This window comes from Tasmannia lanceolata, unplaced genomic scaffold (genome assembly GCF_043159265.1).
Source record: "Tasmannia lanceolata isolate RefF3 unplaced genomic scaffold, GAP_Taslan_0.1 ptg000037l, whole genome shotgun sequence".
NCBI classification, from domain to species: Eukaryota; Viridiplantae; Streptophyta; class Magnoliopsida; order Canellales; family Winteraceae; genus Tasmannia; species Tasmannia lanceolata.
In genome coordinates, this window is record NW_027518714.1 from 4,110,597 (window position 1) to 4,136,732 (window position 26,136).

The 26,136-nt window shown below is 39.1% G+C and overlaps 2 pseudogenes; both read right to left on the reverse strand.

Annotated features, from left to right (window-relative positions):
- Positions 1 to 1,619: 1,619 nt before the first annotated feature.
- Positions 1,620 to 1,798, reverse strand: LOC143862882 (U1 spliceosomal RNA; annotated as a pseudogene).
- A 1,193-nt stretch (positions 1,799 to 2,991) lies between these two features.
- On the reverse strand, positions 2,992 to 26,136 carry LOC143862622 (senescence-specific cysteine protease SAG39-like; annotated as a pseudogene).

A 26,136-nucleotide genomic window follows, 5' to 3' on the forward strand; every position in this document is an offset into this window, starting at 1 on the left:
TACACAGGATGATCCCAATCCTCCGATCTATATAGATTTTCATAATATGCATCCCTAATAGATCGGTGTGCTAGATCATCCCATGAAAATGATTTTTGGGCACAACTTATTTATGCTGTGGCTCATCAAATGTACGGTTTGAATCATCCTATGGAGTGGACTGTACAATACTTTTCTACAAATACTGGACTATACGGCCACGCACCATATAAAATCTCATTTAAAAGAACCTTTGCAGGATTGTCTTTCATGCACAATCCTAGGGGGGCAACTTGGGAGGGTTCAACCCGGAAAAAAGTCGGGTTGGGTTGAGTTCAAGTCGGGTTTTCTCAACCCAGGTTGAGGGCTTTGGCAACCCGACCCGAGTGAACCCGACATTTTTAATAATTTTTTTTTTTTTTTTAAGCATAAAATCTTGTGTTGGGTCGGGTTGGGTTGTGTTCGGGTTGGCAAAAAGGGTTTTTCAGGTCGGGTCGGGTTGGAACTCGGGTCAGGTCGGGTTGGCCTCAACCTGACCCAACCCGAACTAAGTTGCACCCCTACACAATCCTGAGGTCCGATTGTAGTGATGACAGGACTTTGTAAAGATTGTGACTAGTCCGATTCTTAGTGCATTAATCATCCATTCATGTGATTTTTGGGCTGTGCCTCGTTTGTCAACCGGGAAGAATTTTTGAAGGGCATCGTATTCATTACCCATGATCGAAAGGTGTGGAATCATCCGATGATGGTTGTAGGGCCATTAAGCTGTAGGAGTGCAACTCAGGCGGCTCTACCCAAACCCAACGGGTTCGACCCGGAAAAAAAAAAAAAAAAAAAGTCATCTTGGGTTGAGTTTTCTCAACCCGGGTTGAGTTCGGGTTGAGGGCTTGGGCAACCCGACACGAGTCAACCCGATATTTTTAATAATATTTTAAGATTAAAATCTCGGTTTGGGCAGGGTTGGGTCTGTTGAACTCCGGTCGGGTAGGATTTGGGTTGGCAGAAAGGGTTCCTTGGGTCTGGTAGGGTTGAACCTTGTCGGGTTGGAACTCAGGTCGGGTTCGGGTTGAGCAAATGGTTGCTCACTTGCTCGGGTAGGGTTCGGGTTGGCCTCAACCCGACCCTAGTTGCACCCCTACTGGCATTTGATGGCCCACTCGATCTCCATACTTACAGTGATGGGTTCACATTATACAATTGTGCTAGAACAAAGCAATGCCAATATCTAAATATGTCAGTGTTGTTATCACAATTTTTTTGGGGTCTTTTTTTATATTAGGGCATTTAAAAACAAATTGATGCACAAAAAGAAAGAAAAAGAAAATGACAAGATGGAGATGCAACTCGGGTCAATTATTTTTGGAATTTTGGTTGAGGTTTTACCATAGAATCTGGTCAGGTTCGGGTTGAGTCCAATTCATTTTCTTAGTAGCAAAAGATCAACACGACCCATCCCAAATTGCACCCCTAGGACAAGATCTCGCTTAGGAGTCTTTCTACAGTGAATGGCCGTGAAAGGCACCTGTACCCAAAAGTGTATAACTGGGCCTACGTTATTGGATGATCGGTCAGATAGATCACTTTCCGATGTGGGAACCATCGGTGGGGCATGCCCAAAAAATTCTTGATTCAAATTGGAGGGGCCGCGCGTACGCGTACCTCCCCCCCCCCCCCCCCCCCCCCCCGACACAAATTATGACGTCCACTCTCCCACTTAGGGAGATGGTAGGACAACTCTCCTCCAAAGTGCAATGGAGGCAGCTGCCCTAGGCAAACGGCCTTCTTGATCACCGATAGACCACGCCCAGGTAAGTATGCCTCACCATTTTTTTTTTTTCGTTTTTATAGTATAGACGAGTGCTTCTATTCCCTCCCCTGCGCAAGCCGATGTGGGACTATATCTCTAACTATCGACTCACCGCTTTTGTTTCACGAGGGCTATAGCTAGATCGACTCGTCACATGAGCGCATCTCTCCCTCCACTAAGGCCAGCCTGGCACATGTTGGGTTAACATAGCAGTTACCAATAGATGGGGCCTACTTTAGTTAGAGGTACCTCACAAGATTAATGGCTACGATCATTATTTTGGGCACCGGAGTCCTTGAAAATCAGATCCCCATGGTTCTTCCCAACAAAGATTAAAAACATAAGGAAGTTTGTCTTCCCATTTCATTGGTGATCATGGGACAAAAAAAGCAAAAGTACTGCGAATGATTTTACCTTCTACTTGTTGGATATATGACTGTGTTGAATTGGGCATGAGAGTTTTATCAAAGGTTATGGACAGCTGCATCATGTTGCAATTAGGGGCGTCGGTTGGATTTGGATTCAAAGATTAATGGATAAGATGCGGGGAAACAATTGGATCCAATTCTACCTCATGCATTTGTATTTTGATTTGGATTTGAGTTTTGGATACAAAACACATCAATCATCTTCATGATCATGTTTTAAGAGAGATAGTGTGAGAGAGAGAGAGTGAGGGAGGGAGGGATGTCTAGCTGCTGCCAAAGCAACGTCGAGAAGCAGCGATGGTGACGGAAGTTGCCACAAATGTTGACTTCCAAATAATGTCTCGCAGAAAACAGAATTTTTTACACTGTTGTAACTGATTTGGAAATTCTAAGGATCTGATCTAATTCAAAATATCAACTAAATCCAAATCTAAATCTTGTTGGTATCCAAACGTGGCCATTGTGTCTATTAGATCCTTATCGTAACGTTCTAGTGACCCGAACATAGTCACTAAATCCAATGGAGCATCCTTAATCCGAATAGGGGATGCTATTATACGAAAAACTTGAGAGATAGTTTAGCTAAAAAATACACATTGCCCAAGTTCTTGCAAGTTGTTGGACATTTTCTCCCAAAGGAGGATTTGGACCGGATAAAGATAAACAACCTTATAGAATTACATGATAAAACTACCTGTAAGCGGGAAAGCCTCTTGGCAGGGCAAGTTTTACTATGAAATTAAATATATAGCATATTCTGTCACAGGTGTATGACACGATAAAAGTGAAAGGGATATTTATATAAACAAGGGATAGAAGTATAATCCATTACGCGGTTGGGTACGAGGCTTGCATGGCAATGCCACAGAGACCTTCCTTAGCGGCAACGTCCCTCTGCATCATTATGTATCCAGCTTCACCCCACCCATTGCCCCATGAATTCTTCACCAGCCAGTACTTGGTCCCATCCGCACCTGTTCCATAACCCACAGCGGTAACACCATGGTCGAGATTGGTATCACAATCACCCGTGAAGACCCCACTTGAGTAGAATTGGAAGGCATATCCACTAGCATCGATTGCAACAGAAATGGGTTGGTTTGCCACAGCCTTCAACAGATCCTTCTCACTGTTGGCTGGCACATCTGCATAACCATTGATCTTTGCCGCATGGGTAGCCGCCTTTTTAGTGTTGCAAGTGCCATCAACTCCCTTATAAGGATAATTGGTTTCGGTTGTAAGGCCTTGGTTGTGGTGAATGAATTTGAAGGCATCGTCCATGAGACCACCCTCACACCCTTGATCCACGCCTTTAGTATCACAATCAACTACCTCCTGTTCAGATAGAGAAATCAACTTACCTGTCTTGAGTTGGTGTGGTACCCGATCCCGCGAGAGGGGTGGGGCGCGAGCCGCCGCGCTCTCTCTCTTGGTCTCCCGTATCCACGCGATTGGCGTGTGCATTTAATTATTGATTTGAATTCGTCTTTCATGTGAACTTGGGATCACTAAGGCAATCCGAATTCCACACGAAAGAGACTGACAGAGTCGCCACCTAGATGTGGGATCTAGGACCCGAAATTAACCAGAAATCTAGACTCGCTACCTGGTTACGAGAATGGAAGGTATGGGGAGTTATCCGCCACATGCACCATTCCTGCCCGATAATCGGTCTTCGATTCCAAAAGCTAACTCTTTTAAATTTATTTTAAATGGCTCATTCAACTCTATGTTAATGTGCGAACTAAGTGACATGCATCCTATGATCTAATTTCAATGTGAATCCTAAATGTGTATCTTGATTTATTAATTTGTCTGGATTCAATCTAAGTGAAAGTTCTCCTAGAATTCTAATTTCATGGAAAGCCCTAAATGATTTGATTAAGCATTTACAAGAAAATTAATATACAAAACACCACAATTTGTTGTGGTGCCGACTCGCGGGTGGTATGCCATCAGACATCCAAGCTGCCTACGTACCCAAGCCTCACTGGGATCAGAGTCGACGTAGTTCGGTGCACCTAAGCTAAGCTACTTATGCCTAACTCAACTAGGACACCGACCTAGACGGGATTGACTGTTTCAACAGTTTTAGGAGAAGTTATTTAATTCAAGTTGAGGATTTTATTATCTTAGGATTTCATCGAAGATGCTATATGATTCTTATCTAAATGCAAGTTCTCCCTTAGACTAATGCAGGTTAGCCTACATCCTAGTTTACTAGGCTTGTCCTAGGGAAAGAGTGGGTGACTAGTGTAACTAGACCTATGGCACGGTTGCTATACATAGCAAGCGTCTGTGATGAGGCTGGACTCCTAACTCTAGGACACGACCTGACACCAGTGTTCCTAAATTGGGCTCTAATGGTTCTTAGATTGGAAACCATAATCCAATGGTTCCGGAAGACTCAAGATGAATTGATTTCAGTTCTGGGAGTTAACAAATTTCAGATTTTGAGGATTTTCAGTTTCTGGACATTTAAGGAATACCAACGGTTCTAGGGTTCGCCAATTTCGGCCCAGAATGGCATTGTTAGGATTCAATTACAGTTCACCAAAACAAACAAACTATAATAACCGGTAAAAATATATATATAGAAAATGGGTAGAATACATATATTAAAAGTTACCAATAACCACTATGTCAATAGTCACTATGCAAGATTTCTATTTATAATTACTATTCAAAACTACTATTCACAGTAGGACCCGCTAAGTACTATTCATACATCAGCGGGCCCCACACCAGCGGGTCCCACATCAGCAGGCTCCACATCAGCGGGTCCCACATCAGCGGGATCCACATCAGCGGGATCCACACAAGCGGGTCCCACATCAGCGGGACCCAACGCAGCGGGAACCGTCAATAATTGGAAACGAAATAATAATTAAATATTCCACCGACGAAAATAATACTTAAATAATATAAATCATCGCGGTAAAAAAAAAACAATAATTTAATAATATTAATCACCGACAAAAATAATAATTTAATAATATTAATCGACGAAAATAATAATTTAATAATATTAATCATCCTAGTACTGTTCACGCAACCTTTACTATGTACGAAAATAAAAATTTCATCCTATTACTATTCAAACAGCTGTTACTATTCTCGACAATTTAATAATCAACTTCGAACACCAACGACAAAAAGATAAAAATAAATAAATAAATAAACATAAAAATAAATAAATGGATGGGATATTTGAGATACCTGGGCGAAGAACAGATGGCGGACAATGAAATGGGGAGATAGGGCCTCTGGGTGAAACAGGGTTGATCGGAGAATGTCAGGAAAGTGGAGCTCGAGCTCTCCTATGGTGGAACTCCCCGCCGAATCCGAGAGCAGAACAATTCTGAAAATATCGCCTATGTGCGATCCGCTTATGCTCTCCTCTTCTTCTTCTTTTTTTCTTTTTTTTTCTTTTATTCTTTTTCTTCTCTGCTGGATGGAGGGAGAGTATGAGAGATAGGGAGATGGTATAAGATGGTCGAGGAACGATGAGATGGCTGTGGTCGGATGTATGGAGGGAGGTAAGGAAATGGGAGAATGAGGAATATGGAGATGAGAGAGTGAGAATTTTGAGAGAGAGGCCGAGGGATATGGATAACTGTGGAAAGAGAGACGTTGAATGGGCTTGATTTGCAATACACAGAGGTAAGAACTCCCCTGTTCTGTTCTTTCTACCTCTCCTTTCAAAACCCTTTTTTTTTTCTTTTTTCTTTTTTATCCGACACTCTGTTTTAGAAAAAATTGGTGTGAGACGACAGAGATGGCTAAAAGGGTGAGGGAAACAGACGGATAGAGAAAGGGAGGCAGAACGTAGGCTGCTGATGAGGGAGAGAGGGAAGAGTGATGGAGGGCTGTTGCTTTGAGAGATGAGAGAAGAGAGAGTACAAGCGTCTCCTTTTGCAACATCCCAGTGTAGCCTCCTCTTTATAGCTCCAGCCAGAAGAGCTTTCTTCATTTGTTTTTTTTTAGATCTCCGTATTCCCCGCTAATTATCGAGAATTGTTCTTCCTGTTGTGGGCCACCTCCCTCTTGAATAGTGAGCTTCTTTCTTGTAATTCCACACTCCACAATAGAAAATTGCCGAACTCTCGTGAAAATGTCAATATTCCTCCACCGCAGTTCTCTTTTCTTTCTTTTTTTAAATCTTAAATATTCCTCCATTTCAACTCTTTTATTTTTTTAATCTTAAATATTCCTCCATTTCAACTCTTTTCTTTTTTTTAATCTTAAATACAGTTCCCATTTCAATTCCCCTTTTTCCTTCTTTGACAATTGTTTGGGAATATTTCCCACGCGAGAAGCACGCCTTTCTTTTTATTTTTTTAATAAGTAAAGAATCTTTCTTCACTATGCGTTTCCACTATCATGATCTAAACTGTTCATTTGATGGGGCCATCTATAAGCCTTAGATCGAAGAAGGTTTAACACTTATTTTCATTTAAACAATATGCGGGCCCCTTGATTGATCCAAATTTAAACAAATATCCAATACGGGCCCACCGACGGTCCGAGCTTCAATAAATGTTCAATGCGGACCCACCGAATGGGTCTGAATTCTCCCCTAGCTTGGATTCTCCTGAATAACCATCCTCAACACTAGCGAAAAGAAAAATGTGGAACATTGCAGAATTGATCGGAAATATTGAGATAGCATAAGGGACGAACACGGGAATGGAAAACACTAGAATCCGACAACGTCACACTAATTTCTTTGTTGATTAAAACAAATCAAAATGGGGGTGTCTACAGATGCCCCTCTTTGGTAGAGATGACGTAGTCATCGAATACCAAAGCAAAAGTGACAGAGCCATTTTGCGTAGCTTTAATCGACAAAGGACTCTCTAGACACCACGCAACCTAATATAATGCAAGACCTTAGATGAAATACTAGAACTTGAACATATATCAAAAAAACACTTACTCTAAATACCATGAGATGGTAGTTTAGAATAACGGAGAATCGGATTTATTTTGAATGCAAAAATCTTGCAATCTAGAACAAAAGATGCGGCGCCGTTTTTGAACGGGCAATGAAGGAATGGGATACCATTTTCAAATGGATTTTAGGAGGGAAAGGAATACCGTTTTTGAACGGTTTCAGAAGAAACGAGTCGCCATTTTCAAACCGTCTCAGAGAGAATAATGGATGACTTTCGAAAGATTTTATTATATTTATTTTTTTTAATTAAATTTTTTTTTTTTTTTTTTTTTTTTTTGAAGAGAACGAAGCATCATTTTTGAATGGGCTCAGATAAAGCAAGGCTCCATATTTGTATGGATTCAAAGGACATGAGATATTATTTCGAATGGATTCAACCAGAATGAAGCCTCGCATTTGTACGAGGTCAAAGGGCTAAGAGACCGTATCTGTATGGACTTGATAAGAATGAGACCCCGTAGTTATACAGGCCCACAAGGAATGAGATATCAGAATAAGACACCGTCCTTGTACGGTTTCCCAAAGAATGAGCAACCATATTTGTATGGATCCCAAAGAAGAATAAGTGACTGTTTTTGAATAGACTGAGGAAGGATAAGATATTTATACGACTTTCAAGAGAGTAAGGAGGTGCCATATTTGTATGGATGAGATATCATTGTTGTACAACGTTCAAATAGAATCAAGAGAACATTTTTGAACGAACTCAGAATGAAATACCGTATTTGTACAGCTTCCAAGGAAATGAGACATCATATTTGTACGATGCTCAAAGAGAATCAGAGACCATAGTTGTATGGACTTGAAGAGAATGGAACACCGTATTTTTACGGAGTTCCAAGGAAATGAGACATCACATTTGTATGATGCTCAAAGAGAATAAGAGAACATTTTTGAATGAACTCAGAATGAAATACCGTATTTGTACGGAGTTCCAAGGAGATGGGACATCACATTTGTATGATGCTCAAAGAAAATAAGAGAACATTTTTGAATGAACTCAGAATGAAATACCGTATTTGTACGGAGTTCCTAGGAAATGAGACATCACATTTGTATGATGCTCAAAGAGAATAAGAGAACATTTTTGAATGAACTCAGAATGGAATACAGCATTTGTAAGGCTTCCAAGGAAATGAGACATCACATTTGTATGATGCTCACAGTTGTATGGACTCGAAGAGAATGGAACACTGTATTTTTACGGATTCCAAGGAAATGAGACATCATAGTTGTATGATGTTCAAAGGGGATAAGAGATCAAAGTTGTATGGACTAGGAGAGAATGAAATACCGTATTTGTACGGATTCCAAGGGAATGAGACATCATAGTTGTATGATGTTCAAAGGGGATAAGAGACCATAGTTGTATGGACTCGAAGAGAATGAAATACCGTATTTGTACGGATTCAAGGAAAGGAGACATCATAGTTGTATGATGTTCAAAGGGGATAAGAGATCAAAGTTGTATGGACTCGAAGAGAATGAAATACCGTATTTGTACGAATTCAAGGAAAGGAGACATCATAGTTGTATGATGTTCAAAGGGGATAAGAGATCAAAGTTGTATGGACTCGAAGAGAATGAAATACCGTATTTGTACGGATTCCAAGGGAATGAGACATGTACGGATTCCAAGGGAATGAGACATCATAATTGTATGATGTTCAAAGAGGATAAGAGACCATAGTTGTATGGACTCAAAGAAAAGAGAGACCGTTCTCAAACGGGTTTGAAGAATTTAGAGATTTTTCATGAGCTTGAATTTGATGTAAGATTAGATTTTTTTTTTTTTTTTTTTTTGTTTTTTGAAATCCTTGCATGCGGATTAACTTAGCTCTGGAACGATTGCAGGGGGTTAGATACACCAGGCATCTTTTACCGAGACAGCTGTAACATTTAACTAACTGGACAATGATCGACTCTTTCTAAAGAGAAAACTTAGATAAAAGGCACTACTCAAAGGACTGAGGAGCTCTGAATGAGTGAACTTAGAATAACAAAGATTGACTGACTACACTGACAGACACAGTGATGCTTCTGACTTAGTTAATATTTTGTTTGATAAGTCTATCCTTCCGAGGAATAGTTTTTCAATTGGTAAACACTGGACCTTTTCCTTAAAACAGTAATGCCTCAAGGATTTAATTACGACCCCTAAGATTGCTTAGCTTCAATGTCCCCAGTTTTGAGGATGTTACTTGAATTTGTTTGAACTTCAGTTAATCTTCAGTCTTGATATCGGATGTGGCCTTCTTATAATGATTCTCTTACCGTGACCAAGTCACCTTTTTGGGGTTTTTAACTTGGCGGACCGTGCTAGCCTTAACTTTTGCCTGAATCGCCTTTCTAGGTTTTCGATTCAGCAGGCTGTCCCCTTAGCTTTTGCCTAAGCCGTCCTTTCGGGTTTTCAACTTAGCAGGGGAATGATCTTAAATTTTGCCTAAACCGCCTTTTCAGGTTTTCAGTCTAGCAGATCTTCAAACTCCGTTCTTTTTCTTATTCATCATTTTTTTTTTCTTATCGTGTCTCGAGACCTAGATCATTAGTTCTGAACATCGGGAGGACTTCATAGGTAGGATAGGGCTTTACAAAGAATGGCTTAAGGCTCGACAAAGATTTCGACCGAACCTATGAACAGGTTGCCTACATATCCACATGTAGGAATCAGGTCGTGTGTAATTCAGGGCGAATGCCCCTAGTTTGAAGATAAATTGTTTGAAGGTTAATTGATTTTTCCTTTTTTTTCGTTCTTTCTGAAATGATTGACTTCTCTTCTGTTGGAACTTGTCCCTCTTCTTTTTTTCTGAAACGATTGAATTTCTTTTCTTTTTTTCTTTGAATCGACCGAACTCGGTTTAACCGAGCTGCCTACGTACCCCAGTGTAGGGATCAGGTCTCGCGTAGTTCGGGGCGGATGCCCCTAGTTTGATGGGTTTTCAAGAAAATTTGATTCAGGCTCGAAGGGTTTGCAAACCGGTATTCTTTTGACGTTGGGTTCTGATTTTGGGATTTATTCGGCCAAAGGAGGCCTTCCGATGTTCAAATTGGGAATCGATCTAGGTTACTAGGGTCCTTCTGGTACTGATTATTTATTTATTTTTTCTTTTCTTTTTTTTCACAGAATTTGACGGCATTTCCAGGTAAGAGATAATGGATCTTCTTCTTCCAAGATTCTAATACGTGCTTTTGACTTTCATAGAGCGAAACTTGTTCTTTGACATCCTCCATCTATGGATTCGTACTCTCGATATCTGATGATCACTTTTCATTGTTTGCTCTTGAACTTTTCATCTTGAATTTGTTGGCTTTTTGTTATGAATTTGAGAACCAAGGTCATTGATTGGAAATATGAAAGTTGTTTCCACTCTATGCCCCTTGTATAGCATATATCTTCTCACTTTCTTCATTTTCTTTGAGCTTTCCATCTATGTCTTGCCCCTGGTATCGGTTGTAGCTTTTCTAGACAATCTTCTTATTCTTGAAATAATTTTATCAATTCTTCACACTCTTTAGAGGGTAATGTATTTTCAATCGGCATTCACTGAATCAAAGTTTCAGTGCCAGTGTTTATCATTTCAATTTCATCTTTGAAAGGTTGGGATTGGCGCTCCTCCTCTCGTTCAAGTAATTGCTGTGACTCAAGTGGAGTTTCGTCAATTTTGTCCTCATTTGAAGAGGGAGTCTTATTTTAAGATCAGAAGCACACTTAAGAACAGACACAAGTGAACTTTTTGGAACTGACTGAAATTTTATTTAAAGAAAAGCTATTACATCAGACGACCTATCCTGAACATGCTCAGGATTCACAACTCTAAATAAGAAAGGGAAACAGAAGATAACTTGCCTGGACTAGGCATTGACCTTTAACTGTAAGACCGGACTCAACAATTATACTGACCATGATGACTGACTCAACATAAAATAGTAAGTGACTAAAACTTTAACTGCTGCAACTGTTTGGCGTTGAAGGCTCGGCGAAGGCTGGTTCGTTCTGAACATCATCATGGCTGATACTTTCAATTTTGGACAATGATGACTGATTCGCATAGGGAAATGCCCCTAGCTCAAGGATTCTGAGAGTGAACTCTGAAGGACTTAGCAAAATAATCTTGAAAAAGGTAGCCCCTAGAGGAGGAACAGACCAGGGGTACAAGCAAGATTGGATTATCTGGACCAGGCATGATCAGATCATGAGAACGCATAATCGAAAGATTGTGAGATTCTGCATCTGCCAGTTAGGGGATGGCATGAAGATACGATCGAATCGTATGACAGAAGAACGAAAGACGCACGATCAAAAGATTAGATGAGATAGCATAAGATTGCTTTCAACGGATAGATCATGAATGACTAATCCTATGAGATCTTTGGAAATGATGGGATTTATATCCTAACTCAAAGGGAATTTTTTTTTTTTTTTTTCACATTTTATCAGTGTTACCTGAAGGCATCAACCTTAATCCTAATCTATCGGAGTGGAGAGAGAATCTCGACTCATGACTTTGTTCGTGTATATAAGGACCGATCGTGACCATTGGAAGATGGACCACGGCCTAATCTAGACACAAATGGGTAGGATATCCTAAACTAGGCTCACACACGTGATGCACATGTGTTCGTATACTACATGCATGTGTGGGTTAATCTAGGGGTAAGGCCAAGAGTTCCCTTAGCGCGAATCCATGTTCGATATACTGTACCAGTGTCCAGCGTATCAGTACGTGAACAAGAGATCCGTTTACGCACCATAAAGGTACTAGGCTAAGGGTGGAATGCTTCTCTAGCACAGAGGCACCAGGTGATGAAATCCCAGTCAACCATGCTAGATAACACTTCGGGTTCCTAAAATAGGACGTGTGTGCACGTGAAATGCAAGGGTTTAGATGCAAGTGATGTAAGTGTGTGCAATAAGTTTGCGCAATCTATGATGCCTTCAGGTTTTGTTAGATTAAGTTCAAGTAAAATGTGATGAGAAAATAAAACAAGGCAAACTAATCTAACAAGTATAGAGTTTTTATGAGCCAGTTAAATTAAATTCAAATGAATTATCTTTTGAAATTTTAATGAAGTTAGGTGGTCCCCAGCAGAGTCGCCAGACTGTGGTACCCGATCCCGCGAGAGGGGTGGGGCGCGAGCCGCCGCGCTCTCTCTCTTGGTCTCCCGTATCCACGCGATTGGCGTGTGCATTTAATTATTGATTTGAATTCGTCTTTCATGTGAACTTGGGATCACTAAGGCAATCCGAATTCCACACGAAAGAGACTGACAGAGTCGCCACCTAGATGTGGGATCTAGGACCCGAAATTAACCAGAAATCTAGACTCGCTACCTGGTTACGAGAATGGAAGGTATGGGGAGTTATCCGCCACATGCACCATTCCTGCCCGATAATCGGTCTTCGATTCCAAAAGCTAACTCTTTTAAATTTATTTTAAATGGCTCATTCAACTCTATGTTAATGTGCGAACTAAGTGACATGCATCCTATGATCTAATTTCAATGTGAATCCTAAATGTGTATCTTGATTTATTAATTTGTCTGGATTCAATCTAAGTGAAAGTTCTCCTAGAATTCTAATTTCATGGAAAGCCCTAAATGATTTGATTAAGCATTTACAAGAAAATTAATATACAAAACACCACAATTTGTTGTGGTGCCGACTCGCGGGTGGTATGCCATCAGACATCCAAGCTGCCTACGTACCCAAGCCTCACTGGGATCAGAGTCGACGTAGTTCGGTGCACCTAAGCTAAGCTACTTATGCCTAACTCAACTAGGACACCGACCTAGACGGGATTGACTATTTCAACAGTTTTAGGAGAAGTTATTTAATTCAAGTTGAGGATTTTATTATCTTAGGATTTCATCGAAGATGCTATATGATTCTTATCTAAATGCAAGTTCTCCCTTAGACTAATGCAGGTTAGCCTACATCCTAGTTTACTAGGCTTGTCCTAGGGAAAGAGTGGGTGACTAGTGTAACTAGACCTATGGCACGGTTGCTATACATAGCAAGCGTCTGTGATGAGGCTGGACTCCTAACTCTAGGACACGACCTGACACCAGTGTTCCTAAATTGGGCTCTAATGGTTCTTAGATTGGAAACCATAATCCAATGGTTCCGGAAGACTCAAGATGAATTGATTTCAGTTCTGGGAGTTAACAAATTTCAGATTTTGAGGATTTTCAGTTTCTGGACATTTAAGGAATACCAACGGTTCTAGGGTTCGCCAATTTCGGCCCAGAATGGCATTGTTAGGATTCAATTACAGTTCACCAAAACAAACAAACTATAATAACCGGTAAAAATATATATATAGAAAATGGGTAGAATACATATATTAAAAGTTACCAATAACCACTATGTCAATAGTCACTATGCAAGATTTCTATTTATAATTACTATTCAAAACTACTATTCACAGTAGGACCCGCTAAGTACTATTCATACATCAGCGGGCCCCACACCAGCGGGTCCCACATCAGCAGGCTCCACATCAGCGGGTCCCACATCAGCGGGATCCACATCAGCGGGATCCACACAAGCGGGTCCCACATCAGCGGGACCCAACGCAGCGGGAACCGTCAATAATTGGAAACGAAATAATAATTAAATATTCCACCGACGAAAATAATACTTAAATAATATAAATCATCGCGGTCAAAAAAAAACAATAATTTAATAATATTAATCACCGACAAAAATAATAATTTAATAATATTAATCGACGAAAATAATAATTTAATAATATTAATCATCCTAGTACTGTTCACGCAACCTTTACTATGTACGAAAATAAAAATTTCATCCTATTACTATTCAAACAGCTGTTACTATTCTCGACAATTTAATAATCAACTTCGAACACCAACGACAAAAAGATAAAAATAAATAAATAAATAAACATAAAAATAAATAAATGGATGGGATATTTGAGATACCTGGGCGAAGAACAGATGGCGGACAATGAAATGGGGAGATAGGGCCTCTGGGTGAAACAGGGTTGATCGGAGAATGTCAGGAAAGTGGAGCTCGAGCTCTCCTATGGTGGAACTCCCCGCCGAATCCGAGAGCAGAACAATTCTGAAAATATCGCCTATGTGCGATCCGCTTATGCTCTCCTCTTCTTCTTCTTTTTTTCTTTTTTTTTCTTTTATTCTTTTTCTTCTCTGCTGGATGGAGGGAGAGTATGAGAGATAGGGAGATGGTATAAGATGGTCGAGGAACGATGAGATGGCTGTGGTCGGATGTATGGAGGGAGGTAAGGAAATGGGAGAATGAGGAATATGGAGATGAGAGAGTGAGAATTTTGAGAGAGAGGCCGAGGGATATGGATAACTGTGGAAAGAGAGACGTTGAATGGGCTTGATTTGCAATACACAGAGGTAAGAACTCCCCTGTTCTGTTCTTTCTACCTCTCCTTTCAAAACCCTTTTTTTTTTCTTTTTTCTTTTTTATCCGACACTCTGTTTTAGAAAAAATTGGTGTGAGACGACAGAGATGGCTAAAAGGGTGAGGGAAACAGACGGATAGAGAAAGGGAGGCAGAACGTAGGCTGCTGATGAGGGAGAGAGGGAAGAGTGATGGAGGGCTGTTGCTTTGAGAGATGAGAGAAGAGAGAGTACAAGCGTCTCCTTTTGCAACATCCCAGTGTAGCCTCCTCTTTATAGCTCCAGCCAGAAGAGCTTTCTTCATTTGTTTTTTTTTAGATCTCCGTATTCCCCGCTAATTATCGAGAATTGTTCTTCCTGTTGTGGGCCACCTCCCTCTTGAATAGTGAGCTTCTTTCTTGTAATTCCACACTCCACAATAGAAAATTGCCGAACTCTCGTGAAAATGTCAATATTCCTCCACCGCAGTTCTCTTTTCTTTCTTTTTTTAAATCTTAAATATTCCTCCATTTCAACTCTTTTATTTTTTTAATCTTAAATATTCCTCCATTTCAACTCTTTTCTTTTTTTTAATCTTAAATACAGTTCCCATTTCAATTCCCCTTTTTCCTTCTTTGACAATTGTTTGGGAATATTTCCCACGCGAGAAGCACGCCTTTCTTTTTATTTTTTTAATAAGTAAAGAATCTTTCTTCACTATGCGTTTCCACTATCATGATCTAAACTGTTCATTTGATGGGGCCATCTATAAGCCTTAGATCGAAGAAGGTTTAACACTTATTTTCATTTAAACAATATGCGGGCCCCTTGATTGATCCAAATTTAAACAAATATCCAATACGGGCCCACCGACGGTCCGAGCTTCAATAAATGTTCAATGCGGACCCACCGAATGGGTCTGAATTCTCCCCTAGCTTGGATTCTCCTGAATAACCATCCTCAACACTAGCGAAAAGAAAAATGTGGAACATTGCAGAATTGATCGGAAATATTGAGATAGCATAAGGGACGAACACGGGAATGGAAAACACTAGAATCCGACAACGTCACACTAATTTCTTTGTTGATTAAAACAAATCAAAATGGGGGTGTCTACAGTTGGTTAATTCCTTCCATAGCTGCAAGTGCTGATGTAACACCCAGCCCCAATGCTTGAACTTGTTTTAACTTCTTGAAATGGGTGTCATTACCAAAAATCAAGCTCAGGATTAATTGCTTAGAAATGAGTGTCGTTACCAAAATGAAGCTTGTAAATTTTCTTTGAAATGGGTGTTAATACCAAATGAACTTAAGATTAATTTTATTGAAAATGGTAAAGGGTGCTATTATCATCAATGGAGTAAAGTCCATTTAAACACCTTTTAAAAGGCTGCTCATTTTGGAAAGCACTCTAAGGTTGACCGTATATAACACCTTCACTAAAGTTAAATTTGGCTATGAATAGAATCTTCCACTAGTGGGTAGGATTTTTTTAGGAATCTCTATCTTTTCAAGATTTAATATTGGTAGGTTTCCTCCTAAGGATTTTCAGTTAACAGAGAATAAGGTAGCAATCATTTCAAAAAATAAAATAAAGGGGGAAAGGAAGGGACGTCCAAATTTCCTTCATCACAAGATTTTTTGGAGCTCTCTCTCTCTTTCTCATAATAGAATATTCTTATTGTGGTAAGTGGAGGAGAAACAAGCGTTCAAAAAAGGACATCATGAAAAGTTTTGCTCTCACATCCGTTTTTAGCAGACCTCTTTCTTGGGTGTGATTCTATAGATATTCAGCCCACATCCCACGTTGTTTTGATTTCCCTCACGTCTCAACTCTCAGGCTCTCGATCAAAAAAATTGACTGGCGTTGGGATTGTTCTCTCCTTCTTTGATATTACCTAACAGCAGCTATTGCATCATCCTTTTGAAGTTTTTTTTTGGGTTGTTGATAACCATTGATTTTTGGGGTTGAGGAAATTAGTCATCTTTTCTTCATCTCTTTCTCTCCATTGGATCGAACCGCGTTGGGTTTCATCAAAAAGCAAGAAATCTGCAAACAACTTATAAAAGTTGCATTTCTTGTTAGTTTTATAATCGCATTGGATCTCGCCCATAAACTCCATCCGTTGGTGAATCTCTGCTAATTTAGCAGCCGCAAGTTTCAAACTGGGTACTTCGCTAAAGGAAATTCTTGGAGTAGCGCTTAAGGTAGGTGATCCTACCCTATGTCAGTGTATTATCAAATATTTACATTTAGCTAAGTTGAAAGCTGTCTATTATAATTTTTGCATATCTACTCTCACTTGGAGCTTGTTTTGGAGAAGATTCTTACTTACCGTTTTTGAGTATGTCATTCTAAATAGTTGAATGTCATTATGCATGGTATCCTTTAGTCTTGAAATGTTTTCATTCCTATACATAAAAAGCTTTATGAAGAACATGATTTTGAAAACTAGAATTCATGAAGAAACAATTTGAAAAGCACTTTGTTTACGATATGGTTTTCATAGATTGGAATGGGGGGAGTCCCCTATGGCTTGAAGCGTTTACAAAATTTATGGCACAGTATTGCAAACATTAAATTGCTTCTATCTATAATTGTATACAGTCTTGGTATGGAATGGATTCCGCCAGTAAGGTTGATCTCTGGTGGGGATCTAGTGCCCAACCTACCAGTGGGTGAGTACACTGGACGTGATCACGTAGACCGGTCAAATTTTATCTGCCCGTAAGGTTGATCTCGGGCGGCCAGTAGGGAGTCCTCTGGCTATTGATAATATTACATTGCGCGCTTTAGGACCTGTGAGTCCTGCGAACGAGTGTTCGCCTTGGGTATGCTACTTGCCAATAAGGTTGGAAATTGGCCACAGAGAAGACTGTTAAGTATTTGATTTCTAAGTGGAAAAACTGCAAAACCAAGTGTTTGGAAATATATATTCATTGTCATTGATTTAAAGCGGAAAACTGCATAACCGAGTGGTTGGAACCGTTTTTGTAAAAACGTGTATTTTTCTTATGTAGCTAATGTAGAAATGATTTTCCCGCTTCTTATCAATTTCTGCATAGACTAAAGTTTTATGGCATGTTACTTCTTTTCCGCACCATCATGTTTTCATTTTTCCTATTAGCTGGCTTGGATTTGGAAAACCGGCTGGGCTGTTAGCTCATTATGTGGTTTAACAATTTTCAGATACCGAGGAGCGGCAGTAGACTTGCTGAGTTCAGGCACTTGGATTGGAGCTTAGGAAATTTCTTGCTTTCTTTCATTATTCGAGTTAGAGACTTTTGTTACTTTATTAAGGTGATTGTCGTCTAATAAGAATTGTTTGGATTTAGACTTATGGACCTAATCTATATTTGTATTTCATTTGAGCTTTAATTGAGACTAAAATTTCCGCTTTTATTAGTCGCTCTAAATATTGAGAATAGTTGGTTGTGAAGAAGCCTTGCATGCTTGTGGGGGTGACCCTATGGGCGTGCGGCGGCTGTCACGTGCGCCTTACCTCGAATTCTGGGTTCGGGGCGTGACAGAAAAGTGGTATCAGAGCTTAGGCTTTAGATCCTTAGGAAGTTTGGAAGTTTGAAATTAAGATGTTAGCGCCATTCAAGTTTTTCATAGGTCTCTTAGAGCTCGGCTTGTGATATTGTGGATTTTGGAATATGACTTAGAAAGTAGTGGAATGTTAGCCATTACTTGCCTGGTGTGAGAGCTTAATTTATTGTGTTGTAGACTATAGGAATCTAATTTAGACCCTCGAGAAATTTTTGGAGAACTTAATAATGACTTTGAGAATTGTTAAGGTACTACTTATGATTTTACGAACTCTCGGAGCTTAGACTTATGATCCTGTAGGCTATGAAAATACAATGGATGACTTTTAGGAAATGAGAGAATAAAATATGATTTTGAGACGAGTCTTTGAATGGTTGAATTTTGGGAAACTAGAGAATAAAATACGATATTTAGATGAGTCTTTCAATCTACATAGGAATTATTTAACATTTATTGATTAATTGAAGATAGATTAATTGTGTGAAAATCTCGAGTAGCCGGAATAGAAGATAAACAGTTATCGGCAAATCTTACGGTATTGAAGATGTAAAAATTTTAAATTGACAGTTAAAGTGATGATGAACTCGTACATTCCAAGATCACTTATTTTCGATATGAGATTTAGTGTGCTCGAAAAGAGAAGTAGAGTTAGTTCATGTGGACTAGGAGCCTTTGGTTAGGTCTGTGAGTTAACCATGCTGGCATGGGACAATATGGTGAGCTCGTTTTCCCAAAAGGCACTAGGTCTATCATGAGAAATAGTTGTGCTGGTGTGAGATAATTCGAGCTATTTATTTGTCCCAGGGACGTGACTTGGAAGTTGAGAGTGGTTCCCTTTCGGCTGTGTATTGTAGTTTGTGTTGGTCTTATTTTCTTATACATGTTTATTTATAGATAATAAATAAAAGAGAAGGTTCCATTGAATAGAGTGCGCAGCGGAAGCCTGGTGAGGTTGGTTCTTTTCACCAATGTCAATCCCACTTCTGATCAGCAAGTAAGCATGGTAGATAGGGAAGAATCAAGTTTGTGGAGGTGCATTGTTTCAAGTGTTAAGTTTCAGTTTGGAAATCGTTGAAAAAAAAAAAAAAAAAAAAAACTATTCTTGTATGAATTTCGAGGACGAAATTCTTTAAAGGGGGTAATTATGTAACACCCAGCCCCAATGCTTGAACTTGTTTTAACTTCTTGAAATGGGTGTCATTACCAAAAATCAAGCTCAGGATTAATTGCTTAGAAATGAGTGTCGTTACCAAAATGAAGCTTGTAAATTTTCTTTGAAATGGGTGTTAATACCAAATGAACTTAAGATTAATTTTATTGAAAATGGTAAAGGGTGCTATTATCATCAATGGAGTAAAGTCCATTTAAACACCTTTTAAAAGGCTGCTCATTTTGGAAAGCACTCTAAGGTTGACCGTATATAACACCTTCACTAAAGTTAAATTTGGCTATGAATAGAATCTTCCACTAGTGGGTAGGATTTTTTTAGGAATCTCTATCTTTTCAAGATTTAATATTGGTAGGTTTCCTCCTAAGGATTTTCAGTTAACAGAGAATAAGGTAGCAATCATTTCAAAAAATAAAATAAAGGGGGAAAGGAAGGGACGTCCAAATTTCCTTCATCACAAGATTTTTTGGAGCTCTCTCTCTCTTTCTCATAATAGAATATTCTTATTGTGGTAAGTGGAGGAGAAACAAGCGTTCAAAAAAGGACATCATGAAAAGTTTTGCTCTCACATCCGTTTTTAGCAGACCTCTTTCTTGGGTGTGATTCTATAGATATTCAGCCCACATCCCACGTTGTTTTGATTTCCCTCACGTCTCAACTCTCAGGCTCTCGATCAAAAAAATTGACTGGCGTTGGGATTGTTCTCTCCTTCTTTGATATTACCTAACAGCAGCTATTGCATCATCCTTTTGAAGTTTTTTTTTGGGTTGTTGATAACCATTGATTTTTGGGGTTGAGGAAATTAGTCATCTTTTCTTCATCTCTTTCTCTCCATTGGATCGAACCGCGTTGGGTTTCATCAAAAAGCAAGAAATCTGCAAACAACTTATAAAAGTTGCATTTCTTGTTAGTTTTATAATCGCATTGGATCTCGCCCATAAACTCCATCCGTTGGTGAATCTCTGCTAATTTAGCAGCCGCAAGTTTCAAACTGGGTACTTCGCTAAAGGAAATTCTTGGAGTAGCGCTTAAGGTAGGTGATCCTACCCTATGTCAGTGTATTATCAAATATTTACATTTAGCTAAGTTGAAAGCTGTCTATTATAATTTTTGCATATCTACTCTCACTTGGAGCTTGTTTTGGAGAAGATTCTTACTTACCGTTTTTGAGTATGTCATTCTAAATAGTTGAATGTCATTATGCATGGTATCCTTTAGTCTTGAAATGTTTTCATTCCTATACATAAAAAGCTTTATGAAGAACATGATTTTGAAAACTAGAATTCATGAAGAAACAATTTGAAAAGCACTTTGTTTACGATATGGTTTTCATAGATTGGAATGGGGGGAGTCCCCTATGGCTTGAAGCGTTTACAAAATTTATGGCACAGTATTGCAAACATTAAATTGCTTCTATCTATAATTGTATACAGTCTTGGTATGGAATGGATTCCGCCAGTAAGGTTGATCTCTGGTGGGGATCTAGTGCCCAACCTACCAGTGGGTGAGTACACTGGACGTGATCACGTAGACCGGTCAAATTTTATCTGCCCGTAAGGTTGATCTCGGGCGGCCAGTAGGGAGTCCTCTGGCTATTGATAATATTACATTGCGCGCTTTAGGACCTGTGAGTCCTGCGAACGAGTGTTCGCCTTGGGTATGCTACTTGCCAATAAGGTTGGAAATTGGCCACAGAGAAGACTGTTAAGTATTTGATTTCTAAGTGGAAAAACTGCAAAACCAAGTGTTTGGAAATATATATTCATTGTCATTGATTTAAAGCGGAAAACTGCATAACCGAGTGGTTGGAACCGTTTTTGTAAAAACGTGTATTTTTCTTATGTAGCTAATGTAGAAATGATTTTCCCGCTTCTTATCAATTTCTGCATAGACTAAAGTTTTATGGCATGTTACTTCTTTTCCGCACCATCATGTTTTCATTTTTCCTATTAGCTGGCTTGGATTTGGAAAACCGGCTGGGCTGTTAGCTCATTATGTGGTTTAACAATTTTCAGATACCGAGGAGCGGCAGTAGACTTGCTGAGTTCAGGCACTTGGATTGGAGCTTAGGAAATTTCTTGCTTTCTTTCATTATTCGAGTTAGAGACTTTTGTTACTTTATTAAGGTGATTGTCGTCTAATAAGAATTGTTTGGATTTAGACTTATGGACCTAATCTATATTTGTATTTCATTTGAGCTTTAATTGAGACTAAAATTTCCGCTTTTATTAGTCGCTCTAAATATTGAGAATAGTTGGTTGTGAAGAAGCCTTGCATGCTTGTGGGGGTGACCCTATGGGCGTGCGGCGGCTGTCACGTGCGCCTTACCTCGAATTCTGGGTTCGGGGCGTGACAGAAAAGTGGTATCAGAGCTTAGGCTTTAGATCCTTAGGAAGTTTGGAAGTTTGAAATTAAGATGTTAGCGCCATTCAAGTTTTTCATAGGTCTCTTAGAGCTCGGCTTGTGATATTGTGGATTTTGGAATATGACTTAGAAAGTAGTGGAATGTTAGCCATTACTTGCCTGGTGTGAGAGCTTAATTTATTGTGTTGTAGACTATAGGAATCTAATTTAGACCCTCGAGAAATTTTTGGAGAACTTAATAATGACTTTGAGAATTGTTAAGGTACTACTTATGATTTTACGAACTCTCGGAGCTTAGACTTATGATCCTGTAGGCTATGAAAATACAATGGATGACTTTTAGGAAATGAGAGAATAAAATATGATTTTGAGACGAGTCTTTGAATGGTTGAATTTTGGGAAACTAGAGAATAAAATACGATATTTAGATGAGTCTTTCAATCTACATAGGAATTATTTAACATTTATTGATTAATTGAAGATAGATTAATTGTGTGAAAATCTCGAGTAGCCGGAATAGAAGATAAACAGTTATCGGCAAATCTTACGGTATTGAAGATGTAAAAAATTTAAATTGACAGTTAAAGTGATGATGAACTCGTACATTCCAAGATCACTTATTTTCGATATGAGATTTAGTGTGCTCGAAAAGAGAAGTAGAGTTAGTTCATGTGGACTAGGAGCCTTTGGTTAGGTCTGTGAGTTAACCATGCTGGCATGGGACAATATGGTGAGCTCGTTTTCCCAAAAGGCACTAGGTCTATCATGAGAAATAGTTGTGCTGGTGTGAGATAATTCGAGCTATTTATTTGTCCCAGGGACGTGACTTGGAAGTTGAGAGTGGTTCCCTTTCGGCTGTGTATTGTAGTTTGTGTTGGTCTTATTTTCTTATACATGTTTATTTATAGATAATAAATAAAAGAGAAGGTTCCATTGAATAGAGTGCGCAGCGGAAGCCTGGTGAGGTTGGTTCTTTTCACCAATGTCAATCCCACTTCTGATCAGCAAGTAAGCATGGTAGATAGGGAAGAATCAAGTTTGTGGAGGTGCATTGTTTCAAGTGTTAAGTTTCAGTTTGGAAATCGTTGAAAAAAAAAAAAAAAAACAAAACTATTCTTGTATGAATTTCGAGGACGAAATTCTTTAAAGGGGGTAATTATGTAACACCCAGCCCCAATGCTTGAACTTGTTTTAACTTCTTGAAATGGGTGTCATTACCAAAAATCAAGCTCAGGATTAATTGCTTAGAAATGAGTGTCGTTACCAAAATGAAGCTTGTAAATTTTCTTTGAAATGGGTGTTAATACCAAATGAACTTAAGATTAATTTTATTGAAAATGGTAAAGGGTGCTATTATCATCAATGGAGTAAAGTCCATTTAAACACCTTTTAAAAGGCTGCTCATTTTGGAAAGCACTCTAAGGTTGACCGTATATAACACCTTCACTAAAGTTAAATTTGGCTATGAATAGAATCTTCCACTAGTGGGTAGGATTTTTTTAGGAATCTCTATCTTTTCAAGATTTAATATTGGTAGGTTTCCTCCTAAGGATTTTCAGTTAACAGAGAATAAGGTAGCAATCATTTCAAAAAATAAAATAAAGGGGGAAAGGAAGGGACGTCCAAATTTCCTTCATCACAAGATTTTTTGGAGCTCTCTCTCTCTTTCTCATAATAGAATATTCTTATTGTGGTAAGTGGAGGAGAAACAAGCGTTCAAAAAAGGACATCATGAAAAGTTTTGCTCTCACATCCGTTTTTAGCAGACCTCTTTCTTGGGTGTGATTCTATAGATATTCAGCCCACATCCCACGTTGTTTTGATTTCCCTCACGTCTCAACTCTCAGGCTCTCGATCAAAAAAATTGACTGGCGTTGGGATTGTTCTCTCCTTCTTTGATATTACCTAACAGCAGCTATTGCATCATCCTTTTGAAGTTTTTTTTTGGGTTGTTGATAACCATTGATTTTTGGGGTTGAGGAAATTAGTCATCTTTTCTTCATCTCTTTCTCTCCATTGGATCGAACCGCGTTGGGTTTCATCAAAAAGCAAGAAATCTGCAAACAACTTATAAAAGTTGCATTTCTTGTTAGTTTTATAATCGCATTGGATCTCGCCCATAAACTCCATCCGTTGGTGAATCTCTGCTAATTTAGCAGCCGCAAGTTTCAAACTGGGTACTTCGCTAAAGGAAATTCTTGGAGTAGCGCTTAAGGTAGGTGATCCTACCCTATGTCAGTGTATTATCAAATATTTACATTTAGCTAAGTTGAAAGCTGTCTATTATAATTTTTGCATATCTACTCTCACTTGGAGCTTGTTTTGGAGAAGATTCTTACTTACCGTTTTTGAGTATGTCATTCTAAATAGTTGAATGTCATTATGCATGGTATCCTTTAGTCTTGAAATGTTTTCATTCCTATACATAAAAAGCTTTATGAAGAACATGATTTTGAAAACTAGAATTCATGAAGAAACAATTTGAAAAGCACTTTGTTTACGATATGGTTTTCATAGATTGGAATGGGGGGAGTCCCCTATGGCTTGAAGCGTTTACAAAATTTATGGCACAGTATTGCAAACATTAAATTGCTTCTATCTATAATTGTATACAGTCTTGGTATGGAATGGATTCCGCCAGTAAGGTTGATCTCTGGTGGGGATCTAGTGCCCAACCTACCAGTGGGTGAGTACACTGGACGTGATCACGTAGACCGGTCAAATTTTATCTGCCCGTAAGGTTGATCTCGGGCGGCCAGTAGGGAGTCCTCTGGCTATTGATAATATTACATTGCGCGCTTTAGGACCTGTGAGTCCTGCGAACGAGTGTTCGCCTTGGGTATGCTACTTGCCAATAAGGTTGGAAATTGGCCACAGAGAAGACTGTTAAGTATTTGATTTCTAAGTGGAAAAACTGCAAAACCAAGTGTTTGGAAATATATATTCATTGTCATTGATTTAAAGCGGAAAACTGCATAACCGAGTGGTTGGAACCGTTTTTGTAAAAACGTGTATTTTTCTTATGTAGCTAATGTAGAAATGATTTTCCCGCTTCTTATCAATTTCTGCATAGACTAAAGTTTTATGGCATGTTACTTCTTTTCCGCACCATCATGTTTTCATTTTTCCTATTAGCTGGCTTGGATTTGGAAAACCGGCTGGGCTGTTAGCTCATTATGTGGTTTAACAATTTTCAGATACCGAGGAGCGGCAGTAGACTTGCTGAGTTCAGGCACTTGGATTGGAGCTTAGGAAATTTCTTGCTTTCTTTCATTATTCGAGTTAGAGACTTTTGTTACTTTATTAAGGTGATTGTCGTCTAATAAGAATTGTTTGGATTTAGACTTATGGACCTAATCTATATTTGTATTTCATTTGAGCTTTAATTGAGACTAAAATTTCCGCTTTTATTAGTCGCTCTAAATATTGAGAATAGTTGGTTGTGAAGAAGCCTTGCATGCTTGTGGGGGTGACCCTATGGGCGTGCGGCGGCTGTCACGTGCGCCTTACCTCGAATTCTGGGTTCGGGGCGTGACAGCTGAGAATGCCCAACAACTTCCTGTTTTCCACATTTCATTATAAGTAAGCAACCAATAGGTAAAAAAGTCAAGTTCTCTTTTGTTATTATCACAAGTAAGAAACTACTAGATTGAAACCATGACCCTTAAGTTAGATCACAAAGTATGTAACGAGGCTTACCGCATTGGCCTTGGTCCTTGATGGGTGTTACAGCACCTCTCTTTCTCCAATCCATGCTAGATGGCACTGCACTGACGTTCTCGTATGTGAAGGTTGATATTGTTTCCAATGACCTTGTTAAGGTGAGCCTAAATCCATTACGGGAGGCCATGAACTCTTCATTACTTTGGTCAGCAAATTCGTTTACACTTCTTGTAGGGTTTGTCCCCAACCTCGTTGAAAGATTCTATGAATTCGACATTGTCCTTGAATATCTCGAAACGTTGCTCTTTCTCCGTTGCGCCCTTGTACGAGCGCCCAGGGGCGATGCCACTTGTAAGGAAAGGGGGACAATTGCCCCCCTTATTTTTTGGAAAAAAAAAATATACCTTTATTTTTTAATATTTTTTTATACTTACCCCTTTTTAAAAAATATGCCCCCCTTTCCAATCATCCCTAAGATAGAAAATAAGTTTAAAATTTTAATGTTACCATTTTTATCTCCCTTCTTTGTGCAAAATTTACTATAATTTTTGCCCCCTTGTGCAAAATTTTAGATAGAAATTTTTTCTATCTTAATTTTAAGATAGATAAAAAATTACTATAATTTTTGCCCCCCTTGTGCAAAATTTCTGGCATCGCCCCTGCGAGCGCCCATAATGCGCCATCCATTGCTCGTGCTTCTCAGACATGGATGCCTCAGGGAGCGTGCGGGAGATGGCTTGAGAAGCCCAAACCCCTAGGACAAAGAAAGCCACCAAGTAGCATGGGGAAGTTGAAGCCATATGGAGTAAGGAGATTGTAGATGATATGATGATGAGATAG